Here is a 12,026-nt window from a genome sequence, read left to right as displayed (position 1 = left end):
AGATCTCTTCTTCCTCAGATGAGCATCTGCTTTCTGGAAACAGTCAATGTCATGAAGGAAGAAGGCAGGTGAGAGGAAGGGAAAGGACACAGGATCACTAGCGTCTAAACCAGAGAGCAGGGAAGCGAGTGGTTGCAACATGAGGCGGTTCATTGAGCAGGGACAGGTAGAGTTGTTAGAAACCTTACAGAATTATTTACTAAAATGCAATGACGTGAAGGCAGCGGGAAGAGAGAAGGCAGGTGAGAGGAAGGGAAAGGACACAGGATCACTAGCGTCTAAACCAGAGAGCAGGGAAGCGAGTGGTTGTAACATGAGGCGGTTCAGTGAACAGGGACAGAAATGAAGAATACCTGAGGACCATCAAGGTACAGCTGATAGTTGGTGATAATTGTTCTGTTTGCACTCTTCCAGACACGTCGAGTGAGTCCAGTCTTGATGGGCGTCAGCGTCGCAGGACTCGCAGCAGGAGGCAGGGACTGGGAGCAGCAGTCTAATAGTCTCACCATCATGCTCACACTCACTCTTGGAAGCCTAGCAGCACGTGTTGCTGCCTGCTGCTTCTGAAGGTGAGGAGGAGGAGGCTGGCAAGCTGTGCAGCAGTGCACTGCGCACTCCAGCCCAGCCTGGGCTGGTACGTGCCAGATTCCCTGTGGGTGGGGGAGGAGGGGAACGCATGTGCAAGAGTTGTTGTCAACAACTCTTGCTCGTGGTCCTGCGTCGTTCTCCTTCCCCTCCCTCACTGTGGTTGTGAATCATGGAATTGCTGCGGATTCGTATAGAATCCACGGCCCGCGCCTGCTGCGTGCAAACTTCAGAGTCACTTCAGAGTCTGACGTTTGCACGCATCAGTGCACATGATGGGACATGCTGCTGCTGCAGAGCAAACTCCAGGGCAGGACACACAAACTGGGGGGGATAAATGCCATTGTATCCCCCCCACTTAAGATTGTGGAAGGGGATTTATCCCCCCCACCCATTCCCTCATGTCCTAAATGATGGCTTTAAATCTCCTTCTTAACACCATTCTTTCGAAAATTGAACCATTAGCCGCTCTATGTACAGCTATGGCCAGGGAACAGCCAAAGTACTGGAAATTATTCTGGTCAATACTGCTGAGCCTACAGACCATTTACCAGGTAAATTTGGAAGAGAAAATCCATTGATCGGTACCCATTTTTTATTTTCGGCTGGTGACCGAGATTTACCTGCTAAGCATGTCAATTATGGAGGACAATGCAATGGTTGTAGGTGAACTCGCAGAGGGGAATTCGGTTCTCTTGTTCGGGTCTCTGGACTCACTGTTGTTTCAAGACAGAGTAAACATCTCTGCAGGTAATGAAGATGATGCCCTGGAGGCATTGTGTAGCGCAACCTCAATGATGAAAAGTACACCCCCCTCGACTAAGCCTGGGAAAACCCAGTGGGTGGCCAGTGGTAATGCGTTCAAAAGCAAAAAGCAAGTTTCTTTCCAGAATAAGCCCAGTGGGCCACCCCCACCCAGTTGTGTAGCTAGCACCGTGCCTCTTAGCAAACCAAAAACGTTTTCTAAAGTACAGGGCAATGGCACAATGCCGAAAGTAACCCTGCGAGGGCCACTGGACAAATGGACATGCCCATGGGTGAAGTCTTACGTGGCTAAGGTCTCGGGCTGCTCCGAGATGGGTCCCGCCCGAGCAGCTACTGAGAGTTGTCTGGGAGCCCAGACTGCCAATCAAGCAGACAGCCAGTGTATTGGACGAAAATTGGTAAATGGCAGCAAGTTAGCCAGGGGTTACCCCAGGCAGAGAGACCAAAATATATTGGAAAACTGCCAACCAAGTGCTCTTATACAGATGGGGGTACTCAACCCGCTTCTTCAACTCCATACTTTCCTGAGCACGAGGAGCAAGGGTTTATTAACCACCAGCCTGGCAGAATTGCCTCAAGGCTACCGAGACTGTGTGCTTTAGTGAAAATTAGAGATTTGCCCTACTGTAACAAGCCTGTTTTTAAATCGATCAGCTTTATTACGGTTGTGGTCCATGATACCCCGGCTGGCTATGATCATATAAACAGACATGTTACAACTCAAGCTCCCTAAAAGGGACAGCCCTACAAACTGCGCATTGGTACGATTTGCATCACCAACTGTGGTGGTATTGCTATGTACATGTGCAGACTTTTTTCTATAATTTGGGCCTTAAACTGACTGTTGTGACCAGTATTCAGGGGTCTTAAATACACACCGATTTACTAGGGTCCCACATATAGAAAGGTCTTTTCATTGGGCTACCCGGCGTTCACTTAGAAACCCAGATGTCCCTCATACAACCCGTTCCCTCCACGGGAACAGCTTGACTGGGCTTGTTCCTATGCAGCGGACTCCCTTGTACCGTGATTTGGGTTTCTTGGCGAACAACCGGTTAGAGGGATTTGAACCTATAAGATTGCCAGCTGGAGGGACATACCAAGGAATACTAGGGGACATAGCCATCTAATACATACAGACGGGTCGATGTACCTACTTGCTAACTATGATGTTTTTCTCCTCCAGTAAACTTAACTTGACTCCTCCCCCTGCCCCTGCATGTGGACTGGTACATCAAGTTATGGAAAATAAGGGTCCCTGGGGCAGGCCCTAGGGGGGGTTGTTAATTGGAGTGAGACAGGTAATTGGCTCACGCTAAGTAGTGCTACCCACAGATGGTGGCATGGTACAGGCGGTTGAACTGTGGCCAGATGCAAAAGTGGAGAGCGAGAAGGCGCTGATTATAAACGTTTACAATACCCCTGAAACTTTATGTATAGATGAAACACAAGCACTCTTGGAGGAGAGTTTTGTGGTATGGGGGAGGGGTCCTGTGAGAACCAGCTAATCCTCTTAGGCTGGGATTTTAATGGCCTGTGCATTAATGAACAATAGTGTGCCTCTTATTGTAACATTAAAAAATACAAAATGTTTCGGAAAATAAATAATAGCACAGGAGCCTGATAGGTTAACCGTCTGAACAACTGGGACCTCTTAGAGCTGAATGGCAGAACTACGGCGGACATGCCGGGACAATATACATGGGGTGGGAACAACAGTCGAGCTACAATGTATTATTTTTTCGGGAACAACTTATGCCTTATGGCTGTTGTGGAATTAAAGGTGGTCTCGAAGAACTATACAGACCTTGATATATTGTCCCTCACCATTATTAATCGCGAGATGATGATTAATCCCATAACCTGGTCTTGTTTTCAATCTAACCATGCTGGCCATAGCATACGCTGGACCGCTAGGCATATTCAAAGGACGTGTTTATTAATTTCCCAGCTCACGAGCAGCGATACATAGTCATTGGGAATGTTAAATCCTAGCGAAATCGAAAAATTGCTGAGAAACCTAGCCACTAAAGCGGGATATAATCCAGATGGGCAGCTGGTGGTGCTTTATAAGCATGCCAACAAGTTTGACAGCGCTAGACGTGATGCAAAAAGAGAAATTGGACGTAAATTGCATTCAGTGCGTAGCGCTGGCCGACCGGAACAGGAGATGTGTCACCAGTCAACAGCATTAAGAACCAATATAAGTATTGGCTCAAGCGCTGGAAATACTCGATCAGCAAAAAATGATCGGAGCACTTAGAAGCTGCAATAGTAGCCACAATATGGTGGATTTTAGCAAGGGCCAAGTGGGAGAGTAGGAAGAAAACTCTAAAGGGAGTGGCTAGCGTTTATAAATGTTAGACTGTAGTACCACAAGGGGGCCTGTGTTGCAGTATATAATTGGGGTTTGGCCATTGGTGGCCAGCAAGGACAACCTAGAATTAACAATACGGAAAGTAAAGAATTCCAGGGCACCTGGCCCCAACTGACTTGTCAATGTTTTTTCCAAAACAAAATCCCAACAGATGGTCTAAGATCTTAAAACTTTTGTTCGATATGGTATGCTTAGCGCAGGAAATTCCAGCCTTGTGGAAACAATAGATACTCCTTCTGGTTTATAAAAATGGCGACAGGTCCATGCTGGAAAATTATAGATTGTTGTCTCTCCTGGATGTTACGGGGAAAATGTTCTCAACATTTGTTTTGAGGGCGCTGCAGTCATGGGTCGACGATAAACAGTTGCTTCAATTTACACAGACAGGGTTTCGACAGGGGAGCTCCACTACTCACAATTTGAGGGCCATGGACATATTTTTCCAAAGGGTTTCGGCATCGGGAGGGTCAGCCCTGTATACTATTTTCGGGTCGCCTTTGACGGTGTGAACCGGGAAAAGCTATGGCTTATAACGAAATGATGGGGGTGCCCTAAGTGGATCATTTGTGTTTTGAAGGACTTGCATCATAACACGGGTGGGGGGGGGCGCGAGTGAGACTGGACGACGCAGGCACCACGACCGGATCGATTTGCAGGGCAGTGAAGCAACAACGCATCCTGGCTCCCCTGCTGTACAACATATATTTGGCTGACCTCGCTCGCGCTTCTCTTCAGTCTTCGGCTGTTGCCCCAGAATTGGGGGACAGGCAATACCTTGTATGCTTTATGCCGATGACCTAGTGATGTTTAATCACACTTATAGTGGAGCACGGGGGATGTTTGATACACTGGTCACGTATGCTGCTGAAAACGATTTAACCTTTAACACTGAGAAAACAAAGGTTATGTTGCTAGCGTCTAAGAAGATCAAGCGCCTAAGCTTTACTACTAGGCTGGGGGTGCTGGATTATGTTGTGAAATACCCATATTTGGGTTTATAAATGATTGCTAGCCGAAATTATTTTGACATAAAAGAAACAAAGACGGCCAAGGCCCAACGCTTGACCCACTTGATTGAGGTATTTGCAAAGCAAACAGCAGGCTATTCAATAGAGGCGATAATTACCCTCTATAGACAAGAGTTTTTGCCCCATGTTTTTTACGTTTTAGATGCATCGGCCATGAGTGATTTAAATCTGCTAAAGAAACTTGAGGGAATTTTTTGGAGAATGTTATTAAAACTCTCCCCCCTCGACCTCGGTTAAATACTTGAGGCTGGAGTTGGGTTTAGTCTCCCTAAGGGCCTAATGTTGGCATGGCAAGGTACATTACACCTAAAAGCCAACTCAGACCCCAAATGACAATTGCCTACTTTGGTGGGAGGCGCTAGTGGTTCAAATCAAGAACATCGTGGAGATGAATTCAATCAGTTGAATAGCAACTTGTACGAGCACATAAAATGGCGTCCTAACTTTGCACAAGGTACTAGGTTTGTTTTTTGGAACACTTATTCAAGAGTAAACTTGTGCAATGGGATTGGCAAATAATTATGGTACCTTGCTACTTTACGTACCTATAAATATGTTTCAAATGTTACCTATTTTTACAAACACAAAGGTACCTAAAACAGTGCCCTAGTCCGGCAGTGGGGAATCTTATACTTAGATTAGGCCTAAACCAGCTCCCACTCAATTTTCAAGGGCGCATACCTTACGATTCCACTATCCCTCAGGGTATGTCATATTTGCAAAGTCCCAGGCAATATTGAAACTGCTAAGCACTTATTTTATTTATTTGTAAACATTTTTTATAATGCGCATAATATTGTACCTGAGTTCAGTTTCTAACCGCGGATCTGGTATTCCAAGACCAGCGCCTTGCCTCTGTGCTATCCTCCCTTCACCGTTTCAATGTAAAGTACTGGAACCAGTTTATATGGTTACCCTTGCTAAGTAATTGCACAATCTCGATTCGATAAAACACAAAGCTTTCTGGGACTATTGCCTTAATACTGAGTCCGATAGCGTACATATCGCCCTGAATTGGCTGTGGCGGTCTGTTGTAAAAATATTACCAGCGGGCAACAAGGAACAGTAATAGTAGTCTTCTAAACATCTTTAATTTATTTTTACTATTTTTACTTCATTCTCATATATTAATATTGAAACCTTGCTTTTAGTTTAATATTGATTAATTTAATTGACATGGTATACTGTGTTTTTGTGTTTAAATAATGGGCCTCATTATAAGTTGTGCGGAATGGGTTTAAAGGTGCCGGTAATGGTGCCGGCGCTGTTAAACCCACTCCGCACAATTACGAGGTCCCCTCGCGGGACCCGCTCTGGACGTCTGGTTTTTCCAGACGTCCATAAGCGGGTCCCGCGACCAGGGAGCTAACAACGGGCCCGTTTGTAAAGGGCCCGTTGTTAGCTCCCTCCCCATTCCCATTGAGCCCTACGAGGGCTCGGATGGGAATGGGGAAGGAACGGGCCCGGGTTCCCTGAAGGAGGAAATACCGGGCCCTCCATACTCGGAATGGGCTGGTATTTCCCCATTCAGGGAACCCAGACACGATTTTGGAGGCAGCCATGCCCTTATTAAGTTGTTATATTTGCAAATTCCCAGGCAATATTGAAACTGCTAAGCACTTTTTTTTTTTAATAATGCGCATAATACCGTACCTGAGTTTAGTTTCTAACCATGGATCCCGTATTCCAAGACCAGCGCCTTACTCCTGTGCTATCCTCCGTTCGCCGTTTCAATGTAAAGTACTGGAACCAGTTTATATGGTTACCCTTATTAAGGGCATGGCTACCTCCAAAGTCGTAATGAGGCCCAATGAGTATCAATGAGTCTCAATGAGTCGTATTTCAAACAGTGGGCCTCATTTAGAGTCGGCCGGTATGGCGATAACGGCACCGGTAAGGATGCCGGTGCCGTCAACCCCTTACCACCGCATTCCGGGGTCCCTTAGTGGGTCCCACTAAGGAGGGCTGGTAAAACCAGCCGTCCTTGGCGGGAGCTGCTAAGGGACCAGGGAGCTAATAGCGAGCCTGTAATTTGCGGGCCCGTTATTAGCTCCCTCTGCATTCCCATTGAGCCCTATGGTGGAAGGGTTTTTTGAATGGGGACTTACCGGGTCCTCCAAGGTTGGAATGACCCGGTAAGTCCCCATTCAGGGAACCCGACCCGGACACGACTTTGGAGGCAGCCATGGTCCTAATAGCACCATGGCTACCTCCAAACTCGTAATGACCTGTTTTTAGCAAATGTCATAAATGTATGTGGTAAATGAAGAAAAGTTTCAATATTTTTTGTTGTTTGTAAAGGTTCTTATAGAACCAAATCAAAATAAATAAATAAAATAATTAATGTTGGTCTGTTGAGGCAGGTCGTCCGGGCTCCGGTTGACAGAGAGCAGACGGTGTAGACTCAGGCAGATGAAAATAAACAAAACATCAAAGGTGTCCTGAAGGAGGTGCGAGAATTAACAGTGAGAGTGGCGATGCTGGAAAACAGGGCAGAGGCGATAGAGGGAAGGGTGTGACAAAACAGCCGTCTACTGGGTCTGTCTGAGGGGTGCAGGGGAATGACCCTACAAGATACGCAGAGAACATTCCGCTGCAGGAGGTGGGGCCTGGTGCCCTGTCGCAGGGATTCTCTGTGGAGCGAGCCCATCAGTCCCTGTCCAGGAGACCCCTCACTGGAGCACCCCCAAGACCACTGATTGCGAGGATCTTAAAATACAGAAATCGGGAAACAATGCTGGCATTCTCAAGATGAGGGGCCATCAATGAGAGTGGGTCGGCGAAGATAGCGGTATACACTGATTACACGCTAAGGGTGCAGAGACAGAGGGTGGCGTTTGGCCCTACGAAGGAACAGCTCCGGCGTGCTGGATTGAAGTATATGCTGATTTACCCAGCCAGACTGAAGGTCGCCCACAATGGAACTTCTCACTTCTTTGATAACACAGACGGAGCGCATGATTGTATGGATACAGTAGGGATTTCCCCGCTTCCGTGATGGCCAGATTTGGAGAACTGATTGTTGGCAGCACTGATGGTGAGGTCTTCTATTGGCAGATGAGCAGGAAACTTCATGGTGATGTATTATGATGTGAGAGAAGCAGGGACACAACACGAGGGAACCAGTAAATGGACTGGTCTACCATGGTGACTACAGTGTGAGTGGCTCTGCTGTTCACGGTGAACTTCTCAATACCTATCTCCTCGCTTTCTTATTTGAGTGGTAGACCCTAGTGCTCGACCACTGCTAATGTGACCAGTGACCTAGGTTGAAGGGACCTGGCTGTGTGTGAGAAGCGGCTGTATCTGAATGAGTTGGTTATCGTTGGGTTTTCGTTGGGGACGTTTGGGGGTTGGGTTAGGTTTGGGGTTTGTTTTCAATGCATGATACAAGGCTCAATCTCCCTGGCTGCGACTCTGATAGACCGTGACCGGATGCCCAATGGGGATTGTGTGTTGGAGAAGGAGGGAGCCCTGGATGGTGGGGGGCTTACGGACGCGACTTGGAAGGGTGTTGGTTGCTGGTTTGGGTGCGATTGGACAGGGGGAGGTAGGAGGAGGGTCTGAGGAGGGGCGAGTGGGACAATGAGGTAGGTAGAGATCGCAGAACCGGGATGGGGAGATTTGGATTGTTTCCTGGAATGTCAGGGGGCTCGACAGTTTTATCAAACGCAACAGAGTGGATACGTACATATGGGGCAAGGGAATACATATAGCTCTCCTGCAAGAGACACATAGAGGCTAGACAAGTCACGCTCCTCAAGAAATGGGGGGGGCATGTATATGGATCTGCCTACTCCGCCCACACTAGGGGCACACTTATATGGGTGGTACCTTCTGTACATTTTAAGTTGATTGAGTTCAAGTGTGATAATGAGGGCAGGATGACCATTGTGCACAGGTTTTTGGAACAGCGGGAGATCATAATCAATACATATGCCCCAAATCATGATGCCACCTCCTTTTTCAAGTCCTTGTACCGAGATTGGAACCATATCAGGGGGCCTTGTGGATATGGGGGTATTTCAATTGTACACTGGACCCTAGGGTGGACAGGTCATATAGTAAACACAACAGGCTAGCACCCTCAGAAGAGACAATGGGCATTTTGCTGGAGGACTTGGGGTTAGCAGACATTTGGAGGAGGCTGCATGGGGACAGGAGAGGGTACTCTTATTTCTTTAGCCCACACGGGGTGCAAACACACATCAACTACATGCTCACAGACACTGAGTCCATGGGCAAATTAATCACAGCTGAATACAAAGCCAAGTGCTCTCTGATCAATCACCCGGCAGTCACATGGCAGAAAACCAAGAGTAGCCACCAATACCGACATGGCGATTGAGAGTGGAAGAGCTGCTTGATGGTTCGTTTGGGGCCATATGGGGGACAACATTGAGGAATTATTTGCACTAAACTCAGGGAGTGTAGATAGTGCAGGAACTCTTTGGGAATCCTTCAAGGTTGTTTTGAGGAGTGAGGCGATTGCCAATATGGGGAGCGCATGCAGAGAACTAGTGCACAACATTTCTGACAGACAGACTAAGATTGAGGACCTGATGGATGGAGCGGAACCAATGGAGGGGTGTGAGAAGAAGCTCATTGAGTTGAGGCAAGCATGCATCATGGACTGGGAGCCGTTGGGGAAATATGACTATGCAAAATATACAGAGAAACTTCACGAAAGCAGGGACAAACCTGGGAGGATGCTAGCGTGGCTTTGCCGAGCAAAAGAGAGAGGCGTAAACATTAGTTCTATTAAAGACAATTGTGGGGTGGAATGGAGGGCGCAAAGTGAAATAAACTCAATCTTTAGTGGGTATTATCAGTGGCTGTACAGTGCAGGGGCTGAGGGCAGTGCAGCAGACATACAGAATGCCCTTGCGCAGACGTGGCTGTCCCATATGGAATGAGAACAGGTTGAAATGTTGGATGCCCTGCTTACTGCGGATGAATTGATAACAACCATACAGTCGTTGCTTGCCTTCCACAGAATACCTTCTCTTTATGGGGGCATGTCCCCACCCTTCGCAGTTGTGACTACCCTCAGCCGAAGATCAGATCACAAGTGGAAGGGGCAGAGAGTGGAAAAAAAAAGTGCCCCTCTCCCTGCATTCATTCCCAGAATCCCTTATCATGCACCTGCAGAACACTCCTACTCCCTCCCCATATTCGTCCCAGAGTGGACAATACAATAACTATTCTCCACAGTTTGTCCACTCAAACAATATTTATGTAGTTATGGGACCTTGCTCTGCTTTCGCTACTGAAATACTCGCTCATATTACCAGGCCCGTGGAGACGCAGGCTTTTATTGTGGTGATGGGAGATGAGTGTCCAAAATGGCTGTGCACCGACTCCATGTTGTTTCAGCTTGTATTTCACATAAGCATTACAGCACCTGATGGGAATATTACAAGAGTGGACACTTACCAGGAAAAAGGTATGGAACATGGATGGGAAATCATGTAATCTTCTGAATTCATGTCATGCCTGCAAGGTGTTTCTTTTTCTTTGTTGTTGGAAAACAATAAGAATACGTTTAAAAAACAACAACAATGCTGTAGTAAGTCGCCAATGCATATTACCCCAACAGGCTAGCAACATACACACATGACTACATGAATCACTATGCAACATCCATATACATGGAACAACAAAGTTCAACACTGCACCAAAGGAATGCAACGCTGGCAGCAGTAATGCCATGTATTCAGGTAACCATGTATATGAAGCCATAATGGAATAGATGCAGAAAACACAAACCTGCAGAAGTAATCAACCATCAAGGCACATACACAAGACAAATGCACAAGTGCAACACAGGCACTATGGCACCCTCCCATGACAATCACAGACCCTGAAAGTGACAGGTGCTGGCTGTGAGCTGTTTGCATGGCGTTATTCGACAGAGCAAATAGTGAATGATTCTACATGCAGATACTGTGACAGTGAGACATGTCGTGTGACAATACTCTTAAAATGGATGCACAGTGTCTATCAACATGCTGTGGTAAAAGGCAACAAATTCCCAATGCACTGACTGACACCTATGATCTTTGCCCTTGCAGGTGACTATCGATGCCCCCAGCTACCATGGCTGATGACACCCGTGCAGACTCCACAGATGCCACAGAAGGTGGCCAACAAGGAGCCCCAGCATCAAGCGGACCTATGGCCTGTTGAAGGCTCATTTCTGGTGCCTGGACTGGAGTGGCCTAGATGCACAGGCTACAGTAGGTTGGACAAATATTTCTTGTCTGTGCCATGCTGCACAATATCTGGCTTAGGTGAAATGTCCCCCTGCCCCCTGATGAGGAAATGCCACCTCCAGAAACTGACCCACTACCTGCAGGTGCAGTGCTGCCACACAGTGAGCGGAGAAAGGAAGTAATGGATACCTGGTGTGGCAATAACTAACATGCATTCATTACAGTCACAGAAGACACATTTGCACAACAAGTAATATCCTATCGTTGCTTATGCAGATGATACCCAGTTGATATTTCGGCTGGACTCTTCTGTGAGCGCGCCTCCCAGTCAGCTGCGCAATTGCCTGGAGAGAGTGGGTTCTTGGATGGCAGCCAACTGCCTCCAGATTAATGGCAGTGAGACCGGTGGCCTTTCGGTGGGCCGAAAGGGCAGTGATCATCTCTGGAATGCACAATACTGGCCAGAATTGCTAGGCCCCTGCCCGGCACCTTGTGCTTTTGTTAAAAGCTTGCGTGTGAAACTTCTACCTGATGGGTCGCGTGAAGCCCAAATCTCTGCCATATGTGGGGCGGGGCTTGGTAAATTGAAAGCCCTGTGAAAAATCCTTCCTTTGCTCACTCTGGAAAATCGTACCACACTTGTAACCTCTTCAATAATGGGCTCTGTAGATTACTGTAACGGTATCTACTTAGGGAAACCAAAGTATCAAATCCAGAGACTTCAAGTTTTTCAAAATGCGGCAGCCTGACTTGCTCATCAAGCTCTGCGCCTGACCTCCTCCTCTGCTTTACTACTTCAGCTCCACTGGTTGCCGGTGGGAGCAAGGATTCAGTTCAAGATCTTGTGCATTGTGCACCGCGCTCTCCACAATGTGGGGCCTCATTACCTAACAGAAAAACTGGTGAGGTATTATACCACCAGAAATCTCCGGTAAGAAACTCTAATCCTACTGAAAATTCCTAAATTCCGTTGTAAGCGATTGGGTGGTCGATCCTTCTCAGTACTGGCTCCCACCCTATGGAATGCCTTGCCATTCCACTTGAGAGTACAGGCTG

Source organism: Ambystoma mexicanum, chromosome 5q, assembly GCF_040938575.1.
Source record: "Ambystoma mexicanum isolate Mex_15411 chromosome 5q, UKY_AmexF1_1, whole genome shotgun sequence".
Lineage (NCBI taxonomy): Eukaryota > Metazoa > Chordata > Amphibia > Caudata > Ambystomatidae > Ambystoma > Ambystoma mexicanum.
This window is presented reverse-complemented; position numbering follows the sequence as displayed.